General features: G+C 36.8%; 1 long non-coding RNA gene across 1 annotated transcript; it reads left to right on the top strand.

Annotated features, from left to right (window-relative positions):
* Positions 1-9117: 9117 nt before the first annotated feature.
* On the top strand, positions 9118-12337 carry LOC136267139 (uncharacterized). The gene is made up of 4 exons (XR_010706538.1): positions 9118-9708; positions 11365-11775; positions 11968-12078; positions 12132-12337. It is a non-coding gene; the product is annotated as an uncharacterized lncRNA (long non-coding RNA).
* The last annotated feature ends 5662 nt before the right edge of the window (positions 12338-17999 follow it).

The raw sequence follows: 17999 nt of genomic DNA, 5'->3' as shown, positions 1-17999 counted from the left end.
CCAAAATACTGTTAAGTTGTACTGCATATTCATTTCATCTACAGGAAAGTCAATTGTTCATCATTCCAGCTATTCTGCACACAAGACTTACTGTAACAATGACAATACATGAGTTATGCTTTAAATCATTAACTATATTCCTTTTAACTAATAGAAAGTGAAAAGCAACAATTGGAAGGTTAACATCACAGAAAAAGAATTCAGTATATTTTTCCTGTTTGTGTGGACCAAGATTACATGTGCACTGCTTTGAAGCATCACAACTGGTTGTATATATAGCCATTGGGTGCTGCTATATCTACAAGGTCTCAATTTTCTACCACATGCACAATACTCAAGTATGCCTACAAAATATAGTTAAAAATAAAAACTTATATCTTAAGCTTCATGCAGTTATTTAGTTTATTGCATGGAATGCCATACAGTGTGGAAATCTGTTGAGACAAAGTATGGAGGGCCGACAGCAGCACCAGTATACTGCTTGTTGCATTTTGATGAGGTACAGCTATCACATGAATCGAGCATTGAAATTCATGACAAAAAAAAGTAATATAGCTCTAGGATTTCTAGTAAACAGTAATACTCTAACTAGTATAATTCTCAACTTAAAAAGAAATGGTTGGATAGCTAAGTCAGTTACCTTCACAATTACCACGCTGTAAAAAGAATTTTGTCAACTGGCCCAGGTTTTGTCAAAAGTAAAAACATGTTGATGCAACATTTGTAGTAGTAGCTATGAAAATGACACAGCAAAAACTGTTTTCTATATAATTATTTCTTGACTTAATTCTATAGTAAATTTATACAATATATTTAAAAAGTGCCACAATACCTTTTTATGTAGGATGGGTTCCCCTTCATTCGCCAGTGATGAACCTGCAACTAATCACTTGATTTCATCAAAGGGTAAATGTATTATTATTACTTGTTATGTATATATACTTGCATGTATTTCTAGTTTTAAGGTACACAATGCTATTTGCAATAAAGATCATTGCATAGCAAGGGATTAAAATGCATGCTAGTTGAGCTTGTCCTTACGAAATAATATGATATGCACCATGCATGGTTAAACTTTCTTTAATTTTGTATCCAAAGCACATACATCTTCTGAAAGCCTGAAAGCATTGCAAAAGGCTTTAAAACTGTAAACATTAAAAACTACAATGGGGATAAAGGCAAATCCACAATGCGTGTGTTGCAGGGTGTGGTATGCCAAAAATGTGAGGCTGAAGTGCATGATATGTCTACCAGAGAATAAGCTCAAGCCCATTGCCTTAACCATTATCTATGGTTATGCTTATCTGTGCAGCATTAGTAAGAAAGTCAGTCAATCATGATCAGTTGGTCAATAGAATTACACTAAAACAAATTGAAAGCTTAAGTTCAGTTTCTGGTCAATGTTTTTTTCGTGGGACAAACCCACACAATGTCCACATATATACGTAATGCACTTCACAAATTATGGATTTCTAGTTCATTGTTCTATGTTGTAATTGTCTAAAACTCTGTGATGGATATCAAAGTTGAATAGCTATCAATTAAAAATGTTATTTTCTTAAACTTAGGTGATCAACACTACAATGAAATACCCATTGTCAAGTTATGAGTTTTATATACCAGGGAGTACGATGGTTAAAATGAAACAAGATGGCAACTGCTTTTACTCAATCTGCATTGTCTTTTCAGCTATTACTATTTAGCAGCAGTTTGGGTTACTAAAGTTCAAGTTGTAGCTGCAGCCACAAATAATATTTTACGTCCCAATATATATACTTTATATCTGAAGAGATAAAGTGGAACGTCATTTATCCACTGAATAATACATCCCATAATCTATTCGCTACTCAGATTTTCCTGTTGTGGACATCAGTTTTCTATGGCCATTACACTTTGAGTTGCTGTACCACCAGAATTATCATTTTGACGTAGTGATAGTAGTGAATACTAGGAGGGTGTTCCAACTTTAACTGGTGCAACAAGTAGTGAACTCATTAAGTGATTAACTTTTATATAAGCACACATTGTGTCTGTAAAGATAGATGTTTAAATATTAGTCAGGCATAAGCTTTGTAACCAGGGCAGACAGACTTAGTAGTCTGTAATTAGAGAGTTGTAAAAGTTGTACATAGTGTGGTTCAATTAGAACAACAGGGGTATTTTGCCCTGGGCCCCAAGTGGCTGCCTCACCACACACACACAATAAAACTAACAGCAGTGCAAAATCTTCTTGTAGACTTGAAGACACAGGAAGCCATCCATTAGCCAGCAAGCTCAATAAGATCCATAGTAGTGATTATATTTCTGAGGGCAGCAAATTATTATATCTTACATAAGAGCACTGTGACTTTTACATCATGATCAAGATACAGTCACTCTAATACAGCAGTCAGGAAAATAATATAGTTATAGTAATTATATAAAATCAGTCCAGCCTGCAGTATAGTGTAGTTTAAAATTTTTGGTGTGCACTTGGTAGGAAGCGTACTACAAAATTCAAGCATGAGACACCCTAATAGAGCAGTCACCCTAATACAACAGTCATTAATAATTGTGACCGGGCCTGCAATAACAGGGCATGTGGGCACATGAATTTTGCCTACTTTTTCACACTTTCATCACTCATAACTTTTTATACCATTATACTATGACATTGCAATTTTCAGCTATTAGTAGGCATTTAGTTGGCATCATGATGCAAGTTACAGAATGGAAATATACTTTTCGGGTACTGAGATATGACCTGTAGAGTGATGGGGTGTAGTTTGTGCCCACATGCCCTGTTTTCGCAGGCCCGGTCACAATTATACTATTGATATCACTTCGATATTCAATCTCAGAAAGTCTAGTTTAAAAAAAATTCTGGGGAATGCCAGCTAGCTCCCCTAGGCTGGCATGCTTTGCTGTATGCTAAAGGTGTTACTCCGCTATATCAGTTATAGGGGCCCTACATTCTAAATTTGCTCTGGTCCCCCCTATAGGAGCAGAAATAATTAGCAAGGCTCTGTAAGGGTAACACACTAATGTACAAATATACAATTTTAATAGTAAAGTACATAGGGATTCCAAAGAGTCAAGCCAGTAATGTTACTAGTAGGGGAGATTGTTCCTTTGAGGGATAGTTCTGGAATATTGATATATTATGTCAGTGGACACTTGATAGTGGTGATACTTAAGAGAGTGTTGAGATCGAGTGCTAGAGCATGCTTGGCAGGGTAAGTAATTTAGCGGGACTTTGAGGTGATCAGTTTGTTACAACTTTGTAAAATAAAAGAAGGCAAGAATGTTTTTTTTGATCTTGGCCATTTCCAGTTCATTAACATCATACAAATCTTGCAGCACAGTGTTGAATCATTTCCAGTTGGTGGATAGCATTCTGATGGTGGGGATCCCAAATAGCTGAACAGTATTACTACAGGTAAAATGTAGCTAAATGGTGCATCATTTGACTGCATAATCATAATGTTCCATAGTTTTCCACACAATAGATGCTAATGATACAGGATGGTAGTTTTCTGATCAGTTTTGCTTCCTTTTTTGAAACTGGTACTCACATAAGCTTGCTATGGCAAAATTCCATCTGAAAATAGGTGAGTTAAAACAGGTGCAATTTCAGTTGCTGTAGCCTTTAAAAATGTGCATGCATGTACATCATCTGTTCCAAGGGATTTTGCAACTATACAAGTTGTATACACCTTGTGTAGTTATTTCTATGTCAGGAATTGGTGTGTATGGGGATGGAGCTTTGTCTGGAATGTGACCTGAGTAATGAGTTGTAAAGACAGACTGAAAAAGCCTGTTAAGAAGTTCTACTTTATCATGAGGATCAGTAACAGTATTGCCATCTTGGGTTTTCAATGTTCCACTACCTATACTGTCGTGCTTTCTTGACTTAAGGTATCTCCAAAAAGGTTTTCTGTTAGGCCACCAATTGTAGATTCCTTGTTTCCTGTCACCTGCCCGCATGGTAATTTTAGAGCCACATGTAAATTTATTATTGCATTTGATAGTCATGTGATCTAATTATTTTTGTTTATAAGCACTAGTGTGAGTGCATGGTATATTATTGGAAAGGTAGTGAGTTTTTTTAAATTTTATTTTAATTTACTGGACAGACATACAGTGTCTGATGCATCCGGAGGACCAGCCCAAAAGAATACATTACAATCATATACGTCATATTTATACAATGATATTTGCTATAAAAATTCAATCAAGTTTCTGGTGTTGCTTAGTGCCAAAAAGCATGGATAACTACGAAGTTTGAATTCATTCTAACCTCGGGTCGGGATTAAAAGTAGTGGATCTCTTCAAGTAACCATTTGGTGAATGAGATACATTAATGAATGGAGTCCCACTCATCTGACAATCTGTTATTAATGTGTGTGGAACATATGGAAAATTCATACTGTTGCAGTTGATAGCTAAATTAGTGTTATGACCACAAACATGATACACCCAGCCAGCAAGCTATATAAAAGCCTTCAAGATTTGGTGGCTGCATGCTCAGAGAAAATGAGAATGAGGGGTCTGCAACACTTCAAATCTAACTTTCTATGAGATTTGAATTTTGACGAATCCCAGTGAAATCACAACAAATCTTACATCTCTGCTAAATCTGAGAGAAAAGGCAATTAGGAATTAATAGGTTCCCTTTAATATCCTTGATATTAAATAATAGATTTTAAAAATAATAACCACCCACCCACATGGTATTTTACTTGACTACACTGTTAAAAAAATAAAGAGTAACCACCACTCTGAGAGTTCCCAGTGTAGGGAGGATTTAACACCCCATGGAGAGTAACCAACACTCTGAAGAGAATAACCATTACTCTGAAGAGTAAGTGACACCACCTTCAGAGCATGTGTTACTCCCCAGTTACTCCTTTGGAGTAATGGTTACTCTCCAGGGGTGTTAAATCCTCCCTACACTGGGAACTCCTTGAGAGTTGTGGTTACTCTTCATTTTAACAGTGTAGGATGGGAAACAAACAATTTACAATTGTTGGCCTAATCAGAATTTGAAAAGATATTTGAAAGGTAATTGTTATGTTGATTACATGTTTCTAACTTGTGCATGTTCTTATGTTTCTATACTCCTGCCAGTCTGAAACATGTTGAAAACGTTTTGCTTTGTTATAAATACATTGTTTTCTTTTAATTAAGCTCTTTAGGGGAGCTGATGTCCAATTGAGGTGTGTCCAACACCTAACAAATTACATGGAACATGGTATATGTAATCAACAATTTTATTATAAATAGATTTCCAGTTTTCTTCAACAGATCTTTGTTAGGGTCCGCAATCCGAAAAATCAACTTCTACAAATCAATCCCCCTACCATTGTGGGATGTTCATTGTAGTATCCGGCCATTGCTTGATCCACCATGAAACCGGAGGTACGATTGTTGTCTTAACAGAAATATCATTTTCAGTATCTCACAAGATACAAGATTTATTTTTAAAATTTCGTGCTCCACACAAAGGACCGGATGAAACTTGCTACTTAGCCAAATCGTATCCAGAGTTGTTGTAGTTGAAAACTACGCACAGAAATAAGTAAATGATTTGCTGGGTGCCCGGCACAGGGTTGCTTTCTTTGAAAAAACAGACAAAGAAATGCGAAGTTTCGAATTCAAACTGCCCTACCACCCAGGGCAAGAGAAGCCAACTATTCCTCATAGTGTTTTGATACGGTTGGGTGCATAGTCTGTCCACGCTGTTAGTTTGGAAAAGATCTGAGACTACTCACCATCTGGGTGACAAGCGTCAGAATTTTTTGCGCCATCAAAGAATTGTGTCACGCTTTCTAGCCATTTCCATCGCTTCTGCAGCCACAACAATCATCAATTATAGACTAAAACTATGGCAAAAGATGTCCCTGAACGTTTGGTAATAGCGGTTGTCAATTATTGTTTCATCCACAGCTTCCACGCCTCGCTCTAAGCTATGCATCAAGGGAGGCAGCAAAATTGTCCAAATCTGACTTCACCTCTCACGCTCCACAGCAGCTTCAAATCTTGACTAGATCACCCTACATCACCATTATGCTTCAAAACATCCCAAAACAAACCGAAAAATGCACAAAATCTTTCATTTTTGATTCGAGCTGGGTGGAGCTCCTGGTGAGCTGCTGGTATACTGCATCATATGAAATCACAGAAACTGAGAAACACCAACTGCTACTACAACCAAACGTTTTGATCCATCATTTATCATCATTCTAAACAAAATTAAGTGACCAGTGTGGCATCAGAAGTACTGGAAAGCACTTTGGTACCATTGAGAGAATCCCTTGAAATGACGCACGAAAATTTTGACGTTCTTCACCCAGATGGTGAGAAGTCTCAGATCCTTTCCAGACTAACAGCATAGACAGACTATGCATCCAACCTTATCACATCACTATGAGGAAGAGTTAGCTTTTCTTATCTTGGCTGGTAGGGCAGTTTGAATTTGAAAATTCGTGTTTTGTTTTCTGCTTTTTGAGAGAAAGCAACCCTGTGCTGGTAACCCAGTGAATCATTTGCTTATTACTGTGCGTACTTTTTAACTACATTAACTCTAGATAATACCTAGCTAAGCAGCAAGTTCTATCCTGTTCTTTGTGTGGAGCACGAAATTTAAAAAAATATTTTTGCATCTCACGAAATACTAAAATCGATAGTTCTGTGAAGACAACAATCGTGCCTCCGGTTTCATGGTGGATCTAGCAATGGGATACCACAATGAACATCCCACAATGGTAGGGGGATTGATTTGTGAAAGTGGATTTTTCGGATTGCGGACCCTATCTTTGTGCACCTTAATTGGTTTAAGGAAAAGTATTTCTCGATAAACTTACATTATTATTTCCCGATTTGCTTTATTTTATAGGTGAATTTTGCTTGGTACCTGCTTACTGTGACAAATCAAGGTTGAAATTTCCACTAAACTGTTTCATGTTCACTCAAGCCTGCATGAAAAGGTGTGCAATTAAGAATCAAGTCTGGGCATGTGGTAATGCATAAATCCAATACATTAGCTCTATGTGTTGGAAATATAGCAACTTGTTGACATTGAAAATCTGGATTAGTCTTTCTCTAAGAGAGGTGGATACATAAGAGTCAGTTAAGCAACAGCTTGACCAATCAATGCCAGGACAATTGAAATCTCCACCTAGTAGTATGCCTGTGTCAAATATGCCAGCATAATAAAAAGCATAATAGGCTGGAGTGCTATGCCAGTAGCATACATATATTTCAAACTATGGAGCTTAATTCCATGAAAATAGATAGATACTCCCTAATATAGCAGTCAGTAGAAACTGAAGACTGCAATAGAGCACTCAAATACATTGTAATCAGCTTCTTAGATCAATACTCTCTAATAGAACAGTCATCGCTTTGTGGTGAAATGCTCTAATAGAGAATTCACTGACTAAAATATTCCAAGATAATTGTAAGAAATGTTGCTAACCTAGGAATATAATGCAAATATAATGGGATCACTGAAGAGCATGATAGGCAAATTTTTGGGAAATTCCTGAAAGCATTGCATATTGTAGACAAAAATTTGAGCATATTTCCTACAGCTAGTAGCTATTACTCTAGAAGAATGACTTGATATACAATAAACTTGCTGATAAATCATCCAACACTGCAGCTGAAACTGCAGAATTATAAGGGGACAATGAAAAGGCTAATAATGATGGGTGGACCACTAGACAAGTGCAAGCACACCTAAAATTCTTCAATGGTTGAGTATGATGGGATTGATTTGTCAACAATGATGATTGATGAATACGCCACCACCCAAAGAGTTTCTGTCCTTCACTGTTATCCCCATTAAAATGCTTTGCAAAAACTTCTGCATCAAAAACATCTGTTTGTAAGTGTGGCTCAGTTCCAAGAACTATTGTGATGAAATCAAAGTTTCAAGTTCTAAAACTTTATTGGTAACTCCACAAAATTTAACAATCCCTATTAGATTGAGCTCTACCCCAGAACAGCTGAAACATACATTTATCACACTTGACATGAGTAACATCACTCCAAGAGAATGAGATGCAAACAACAAAGTACTGAGCTCTGAATTAGCTCAGTGCAACCATGCAATCAAGAAACCAGTGCAAAATAAATTTTAAAATGGCCAAATTGTGCATGTAAACAGAACCCCTCGAATTAACACGTGTGCGAGCACGTGCATTGTCTCACCACAAATGTGACCTGCAGTTCGATTCCTGGGGTTGGAGGGATTTTTTCCTTACTTTGGCCCCTTTTCTGTTACACCTTTTCAGCTATAAGTCACTAAGTCTAAGTCCTTGAAATTAGGTTAGGTAATCCTAAGGCTGCAGCACATGTTGCTGTCAGACCTTCAGTGCTGGTCACTGTAAAGCACTAATACAATACAATACAATACAATTTTTTGTTGAGACCAGCTTAGCAGCAGCATAGATAGACTAGTATATTCTACATAGAATATACTATCTATGGCAGCAGGGACTCAGTTAGAGTGGATTTATTCAGAATGGGGAACAGTGTTTGGAGAGGTTAGTCTTGTGCGCTGGGAAACGTACGCTTCTCTGTTGACTCGCCTTGTTCACAATAAAGGGGCAGGCGGCAGCCGGTTGGTGAATACTCAGCCAGCTACCCAATTTTTATTTTTTTTACAGAACCAATTACGGATGAGAATGAGAGTTATGAGTTTTCATATGTTGACACAACCAGTGAGATATTCCGCCACCTCTACCCTCAACCACTCGAGCTGCTGCCGGCGCCAATGGATGATGTTATCCTCTTATCAAAGTTGTTACGAGCAAACCTTCCTGACAATGAAGTTAAGTCAGTAGACACATACAAACAACCACATTTCAAGGACAGTATAATCAAAACATCAGTGACATTGACAGAGTTGTACCAACTTTTCATTGTGACCACCCTGCAGAAGCAAGTCAAGAATGATGACAAGCCAATACATCCAGTTGACAGTGCAGAGAAGATTTTGTGTGAGATGTTGAAAGGTATTCCCAAACAAGTTGTGGGAACAGTGCATTATGTAAGCAGGCTAGGTTACCTTGGCTTTGACTGGAATAGTAAAAGATTTATGAAGAAAGAACCAAAAGTTATTTACACAGTGGAAGACATAATGAAATGTGGCATGGAAGTTACAGATTGCTTTTATGGTTTGTTGAAGATTACAAACACTGACCAGTTACCCACAGACAATGTCATTTTGCACACTTCACCATTCAAGACTTCATGTGTGCTCTTTACATAACAACACTGCCACAAAATGAGCAAGAGGATTTGTTTATTGATGCTATTCATGAATATTCTAACATCTTCGTCTTTTGGTGTGGCTTAACTCGATTAGTATCTTGTGCAGCAGCACAACAATTCATCTGTTTACAGTTACACCATGAAGGTTCTGTCACTGCAGCGCAGTGTGTGATGAGAGTTGACAAACCACAAAATGTTTACAGAGACACAGTTTTGTTTAGATATCGAATACCAAGCTTTGGCACCATATGAGTGTCTTGCAGTCTCCACTGTTTTGTCACGTTATCAAATTTCACTATTGCTTATGAATGAGAGCCACATTGGAGATGATGGAGTTAGTGAAATGTTTTTATGAGAGTGGCAGTACGGATCTTGAGAGACTTGATTTAAGTAATAATGACCTCACTGCAACTGGAGCAAGCTATCTGGCAAAGATTGTGATGAAAAGTAAGCTCTACTACGTTATAATAAAAGTTTTTAGATTACCGTTGTATGACACCAATCCCATAATTATACCGATGCAACTAAGTGAACCAAACATAGTGATGTGTTCAACTTTATTTTGACTACTGAAGATGAACTTAAAAGCTACTTATAATCACTGGCTATACTTGGTTACTAGTGGTGGTGCAACCTCTATTAATAACTCAGACAAAAAGGATAGCCAGCAACAAAATTTAAACTGAGGGGGCTAAGCAAGGTGGTGATACAATTTGTAGAATGTGTAGGCTCACTCAGTATGCAGAACACGCACTTTCTAGGGGGTATGGGCATGCCTCCACTGGAAAATTAGCTTTTTGAGATTGAATTTTGTAAAAATTTGGCTAAACTTAGTACATGACTGCTCTATTAGAGTATTTGACTGTTCTATTAGAATATCTGACTGCTGTATATCAATCTTTAAAATGAAGGCCCTCTAAGAGTCTGTTGCTACACCTATGGCAGCCACAAATATTTTAATAAATGTCTTGCCAAGCCACATTTTAATGACTTCAAAGATGGATGGTTGTTTATTTTTTGGCTCATCTTATTTCTACTTCTCAGGGCTCAACACTGCATGTGATTATCTGTCACATGATTGTAACAATAAAACAGTAGCCATGCATACACTTAGTTGGTGTTGCAGAGAGCATGCCCCAGAGTCCTCACCAATGGTTCCATGTTTGTTTTTGTATGGTTCAAACTCTACCATGTAACTTTCATTATCCAGGATAGCCCCCTCACTCTTTAGCCACTCCACTTCCCCTAGTTAAAACAAAATTATTGGAAATAATCGGGATGATTATTAAAGATTTTGGCATGTGGTTAGTATAGGTGTATTGATATAGCTATTGGTAGTAAATTTTGACAATACCGGTCAGAATTGATATCGCTGTTAAAACCAATATGATATACTGATATATAACCTTGAAGACATGCTGCATGGAATCACATTATCTCCCCCTCCCCTTATACAGCAAACAAGGTTGGGAAACAGTGTTATCTTCTTGTTTTAAATGCTACGCCTAAGGAGAGTTTTTATATTTTAGAAGCTCTGTGATAGTATTTTAGATGATTTTCACTCTGTTATTGCAAATTAAATAGCTACTAAAATAAAATAAATTGACTATATTTTATTAGAGTGGTTGACTATTCTATTAGATTATCTAGATCTTTTGCTCCAAGCATTGTCCAATAAAAGTGAGGGAGGGGGGCTTTTCACCGCTTATGGTTTCAGCCCTAATGTATATTCGTATAAACTATGGCTATTGTACTTACAAATATACATCCCAAGTCTGAAGTTTACTGTTGGTAAACTCCGAGCTGACAGTAAATATAAGTGCAATACACCAAAGTAGCCATGGTTCCTATGATATACACTGTGACACATATATAATTAACACAATGTACACAAATTACTAGCACATCGTTCACAAATTACTAACACATCATACATGGGGAATGTTTTCATTGCTTCCAAGGTTTTGAGAAACAGTAAAGAAAATATCCATAACCAACATACGTGCATGGGTTTGTTTACTTATCGCAAACATGACTCAACCTTAAAAATATTTTCTTTCAAATATTTAAGTGATATGGTACATGCTGTATACACTACTCCAGGTTATGCCTCATTATTGGTGCTGGAAGTTGGTTGGAATCCTATTGGTGATAATGGGATATCATTGTTAGTAGAGGGACTGAAAGATAATGATGTCTTGGTTGATTTAAGTGCACCAAGCTGTGAAATTACAGCAAAAGATGAGATTACTTGCACTGTTTTACAAGATATAAGTAGCATATAATAGCCATATATGATAAGCATGCACTGTTTACCACAAATTTATTCATGATGATTAATAGGTGCTAGCTGTATTAGCAAATTTTTGAAGAACGTGGATCACACATTGGAAGACCTTCAGTTGTCTTGCAACAAAATTGGTGATGATGGTGTATCAATGATAGCAGAGGGACTTCAGGGTAACAATTCCATAGCTTCACTGATGATAGGTGGTTGTGGAATAACAGTAAAAGGTATTGCACCATATCAAGCTAGTGTGTATTTTATTTGTATAGTATGGTAAGTGGATCTTACACAACTTTAAACTCCCTAATTCAAAGAGATCCTTGAAATACAATTTAAAATCTATTTCGTGGTTGTAATATCTTCTAAACATAGTGCAAGTGCAAATGATAATATAATTGTGTTACGTACAATCACTGTAGGTGCCACTACTGTTGCTGAGCTGATAAAGACCAAATCTACACTAAAATATCTGTCACTATCAAATAATTATATTGGTGATGATGGCATCAGTGCTACTGCAAGAGCTCTTGGTAAGATTGGAATCAACAAACTGGAGGTTGATGGATGTGGCATTGCTCTAAAGGGAGCAAGGGCACTTGCTGAACTATTGTCGCTTAACAAGAATGTTACACTGTTGAATTTGTGGAGAAATCCAATCACTACAGAGGGGGCTCGTCTAATATTCCAGTCCGCGGTGGGCAATGGAGTATGCAATTGTGTGCCGATGGATAGTCAAATATATGAAGATGACAGAGAAGCAAAAATGTTGCAGGAAATACTGACAATGAGAAAAAACAAGGTAGACATTTTTGTGTCATATGTAATGTTTACCACTATATCAAACATACTCAACAGAAATATCTACCATGAATAAGATATGTGTACACCCTCTCAAGTCAAGTAAGTCACTAAATTACTGTTTTTGCGGTGTATTCTTTTGTTATCTATAGCTACATGCAGGAAATTTATGGATTAGCATCTTGATGGTAGTGACAATTTCATAATTCTGCACTCAATTACAACTGCACATAGTATTATTTTCCACTATATAGCTATTATTATATTTTTATTTTTGTGCTCCACCATGCGTGAGGATTTAGGCTTATGAGGGTCAGTATAGCTACTGCAGCTATTGGGGATTTTAATGTAATTAACTGACAATTTTTGTAATAGTATATAGTTACTACCTTATTTTGTTTAGTACACTTTACCATTAAACTGGTTTTATCTAACCAACTTGCAAAGAATGCATTTTGTTTGCTAAATAGCTATCAAAAATTCTCTCAAATTCAACCTAGCTAGGAGGTCTAATTTTAAAAATTTTCTCAGAAAATATCCAACTAGCTAGAGTCTTAGAAAGTGTATTCCCTTCATTCATCCAGCTAGCTATACCTTATGCAAATGAATAATATTATAACTTGTGTAGCATTATACACTAGAGCCATGCAGTAGTGTTACTTATTCCTTATTAGTATGGTGTCCTGGGTCTAGATGTGTACACTAATACAAATTGGAGGTGTCCTGTTTAAGAGGTTTGTTGTAATGTTAAGTCACTTCAAATGAATTAGTGATCACACTGCACCAGACAATCAAATAATTAATCCTAAAACTCATCTTTGTGATTCAAACCAATTATATTGTATCATACAGTTGGGTGCATGGTCTTGGGTGAGCAATAAAGGACATCTGAGTCTACTATTGATATGATGTGTACATATTTACCTATGTGATTCTGGATGTCAGCTTTGTACATATATCAGTAGAGCTGTGCGATGACTAATTTAGACATACGTATCTTGATATTTCCTTTGAACTTATCTTGATTATCTAACATATCTCGATAATTGAAAACAATTATTTATTTTAGTAAACTGCTGTAAAGTGAGCAAATTACAATTTGAAGACTATAATAAAGTGAAAAATGTTAGTCTTAACACTGTTCCCAAATGGTAGGAGAGTTGGAGCCCCCAGGAGGTGCCTACACCATCAGGTATACAAACAATTTACAGAAGTTTACCATTATCGAGATTAATAAACCTGTCATCCTTATCTTGATAAGTCTTATGATATCTCGATAATCGAATATGTCTAGATAATCGCACACCTCTACATATCAGTATAACACTTAATCAGAAAGATTCACAATCATGGGGTTTAGTGTAGGGGAGAAACGATTTGAAAGGATTTGTTGTAGATTAAGGAATTGAGAAGTTTGGAGTCAATTAACATACTATAACAGCAACCACGTCCCTTAGACAAGATGTTTCAAAATTGATAATGAAATTGTAGTTTCTGTAACACAACATTATGTTTGCCGTTGTCACAATGTGTCATTATAAATATGAAGATGTACTAGAACCAGTTGCTGAGAAGCCTAAGAGAGATAAAAATTACATTGCACCAGAATGATAATGTACTGCCACACTTATGAGAACTGTACAGATGCCTATATTTACTTTAAATATAAATGTGACTGGATCTGCAAAAAGTGGGCCTGCCTTTCCAATTGCATGTACTTGGCAATCCATAACTTGACTTGTGCGTATGGTACCAGCCTGAAATTTGGTCACCATACACTCCTAACATAGCAATATTCCTGGATATGTAATTATTATAAGACAATGGGTTAAACTTATGACTCGTCAAACTTGGAAATTTGGAAAGGCTGTAAGACCCCTTTTCGCAGATCTGGTCACAAAATAATTAAGACCAAGTTTTACACAGCCAACCAGTGCACCAGATGTAATCAGAATCAGGCTAGTGGATATGTTTGTGATCCAGAAGTGAAGGAAGATACTTAGGAATCAACCATTGTATTTGGAATGGACATCAACTGCTCAGGTCACAGTCAGATGTCTACCAACTTATACGCATTGGTGCCCATCTAATTTAGAATCATATACACACACAAGACTGGAAGAGTATGGCATGATGGAATGCGTAAATGTAGCAGGTGTAAGGACATTCTCATAAAGTTTGAAATGTTAAATATATATAATATAACTGTGTACAGCACTAGAATTATGGTTGCATTAAATAAAATCAAGAGAAAATAATAGAAGGAGAGTATCCAACTGCCATATACTACATCAAAAATGAGCACATCAAGTAGAGAAGCCATCATGTAGTGCTGTCAAAGTAAGTGTTGAATGAAGTACTAAACACCTTCTAGCTCAGCACCGTTTGATTTTAAATCATGCCTGGGCACTCTCTTCCATTATTTACTCATGATAAAATCAAGAGTTCATAATACTCTATTATGAACTCTAGATAAAATTAATATACTATTATTACCTCCATGCGTTAATGTTGTCAATCATCCATTTTCATCATTATCGTTGTGCATCAGGTCTTTTGGTTTTCTAAATGATGCGTGAGAGCGATCACTATTTATAGCGTTAAAGACTCTGTGGTCCTTTAAAGATTGCAACAAGTTTCTATATCCTTGTCTGGGGGGCACCAGAAGAGCTTTCAACTGCAGTTATTTCATCGCATTGATTCAGAATAAGAGATAGAGTTCTTAGTGTTTGAACTCTGACTATACCATTGCTGGTTTTATTTGGCCCCAGATTCTGTACTGCTGTTTTACACGGTCTGTTTAAGTAAGTGCTCTTGACATAAGTCCGCTGGAATGTTCTTCCCCACATAACCATTAACATTCACAAATCTGTTCTTCTTTTGGTGTCAACACATGGTGGTGTTGGTAAAGAAGTCTCAGTGCTTCAATCGAATAGTTTTTATGTTGAGTGTTTTAAAATAATGGCAGCAAGTATTTCCAACATCTCAGAACTCTATCACCTTTGATTGCATCAGAATATTCTAAGTAAAAAAGCCCAACACTGAGTAACTGTCTGCTGTAGTCATATACCTGAAACAGATTCAAGATAGCACACAGTAAGTATGTATTAATAATTACCTTGTCATTAGTTGCAACTGGCTTGTTAAATTCAAAGCACAAAATTTATCAAGAAATGTATCGCATATAATACTTAAAATATCTTTTCTTTCTTCGTTAGTCATTGCCCATAATACATCCACATCTGTGATGTCTGCCATAATAGTACTGATGTGCTATTTTAAAGAATCCAATTTAAATATTTCCATGGAAGTGGCTAGAACATAGCTAGTGACAATTAATTTGAAAAAGTCATCACAAGCATTGAAATACTTTTCAGGGGATTTGCAGTGTATTACAAGATTCCGCAGTTGGTATATTGTCTGCTTGAATCCTAAAATAAAATTGCTTCCATATTATCAGCTGTTAAACTGTATAGCTTAGCTTTACCAAAATTTAGCATATATACGCATACCTCAAGTAATAGCATTTGCACATGCCAGTCTTCAATACAAGCACTGAAGCAAGCAGCTACATGTGGATTTAGAATTTGTCCTGCTCTTTATCACTGTCCTAGCTGCAGTAAATATTATTGGTCTCCTCCTAGGAACAATGGATGAATCAACTCATCACATCAGCTGTATGAACTTCTGTAGTGTATTCAATGCTTGGGACAGTTGTGACATAATCTCAACCATTTCATCATGCATGTTTTCATTTTTTTAATATTACACCCAATGGCACCTACATCATTGTGCAAAGTATATCTATCCAAGTAAATATAATTATGTAAAACTTCAATCATTGCCTATTATTCAACAATATAATGAATTCCATAAAGTCATTCCTACATTCATAATCAAGCGGAGTATTATAACTGTGCTGTAGGCATGAACATGTAGTGTATGAAAACATACACATTCTAATTTTGAAGACATCTCCTTGTAATATTTGTGTTTAATATATGCCAGCTTACAACACCGTCAAATGTCCGGTTAAAAAATGACACGTTGTAGAGACAATAGTGTTTTGAATTTTTGCTGTAAAAGCTGGCTATCTGATATTGACAGTAATAGCTGTAAAGCAATGTTTTCTACACTTTTCATTTGGCAGGTCACTGAGGTTATCTCTTGATTTAAGTGCATATGCACACACAAAATGTAGTGATTTGTTTAGGTTGGTGGTTTCTTCTCCTTGACATCAAGATCGACAGCCATCACAAGTTTATATCTAAAGTCATCAGTTTGTGAGCCTGTAGCATCCATGAACATGTATTAATTGCTTCATGCATGCACCTTGTAGCTATACCTGATGCAACCATTTGATTTGTTGACTCTAATTGACTGTCAGCAATATCCAGGACACATGAAATTGACTGCTGTGCTGTTGACAGACTGCAGCAATATTAGATTAGTCTCGTCCTCGCAGACCCATTCTCTGGGGTGGTGCTTATCAATTAGACATTATATTCAAAAGGGGCGCTTATAATTTCTAATTGATAAACACCTTGGAGAATGGGCCTGCGAGGACGAGAATAAAATTAGATATAGGGGACCAGTACATGCTGTAGATTTCATTGTACCTGATGCACTATTAAGCAAGGACTGATGCACTGCAGAAGTATCAACACCTTTATTCTTGCCTTTATGCACCTATCACCACCCCACCTACCCCCAGGATCCCCATACACCTAATGGAGATTTGACATCTAGATCTTGGGGCTTTTGACAACAGCAGTATGCTGAACCAAAAATTAATAGGTAAATCAATTCCCCCCTAGCTATAGAAATACTTCGAGGTAGGGACATAGTGGGGCTTTGACAAGCTTCTTAGCCCTAGCACTGGGGAATTAGACACTAGACTTTGTCAAATCCCCTGTATTTCCCGGGTGGGGCATGACATTGATAGGTGCATTTATTAACAAAACAATGCAATTTTAATAGCTAACCTACATCACGTACATGAAGATGTTCTGTGCATCATATGAACATTGTCCTAGTATTTCTCATGTCTCCAGGGAGGCAAAACTAAGTTTGCTAGCCTGTGTCAGTGCCTCCTCTGACTTGCGGCTCCAGGAACTTAACCTCCATTTGCGTCTTGGGAATGTTGCTCTACAAATCCAAGACAATGACTATTCCATCCTGTCGATTGCTCAAAAACAATTATCTGCCTTCCCATCAGCTTGGTCGTTATATATTAAGGCTAAGCACCAGTTGTCAGATTCCATCAAAGCTCAATGCAAAGATCATTTACAGTCACTAACTGTTCAGTCAAAGTTTGAGAGTTCCGCTGAACTAGAGAGCTCCTGTAAAACTTGGAACAGGCTACTGAAGGGATTCCACCCCGGTCAATTGTCATTCCTCCTTCGTGCAGCATCTGACACTCTACCCACCGCTGTGAATTTACAGAGATGGTCCATCCTATGTGAAGCGAAGTGTTTGCTTTGCGATTCACGGCGCCCAACAACTGCTCATGTTTTAAGTAGCTGCCCTGCAGCATTAAATCAACAGCGGTATACCTACCATCATGATCAGGTTCTTCGTGTTTTGGCCACTAAACTTTCTGAAGCATTTGCTGACATCCCATTTGTTAAAGTGTTTGCTGATATACCTAATT

Source organism: Dysidea avara, chromosome 9, assembly GCF_963678975.1.
Source record: "Dysidea avara chromosome 9, odDysAvar1.4, whole genome shotgun sequence".
Lineage (NCBI taxonomy): Eukaryota > Metazoa > Porifera > Demospongiae > Dictyoceratida > Dysideidae > Dysidea > Dysidea avara.
This window is presented reverse-complemented; position numbering and strand designations above follow the sequence as displayed.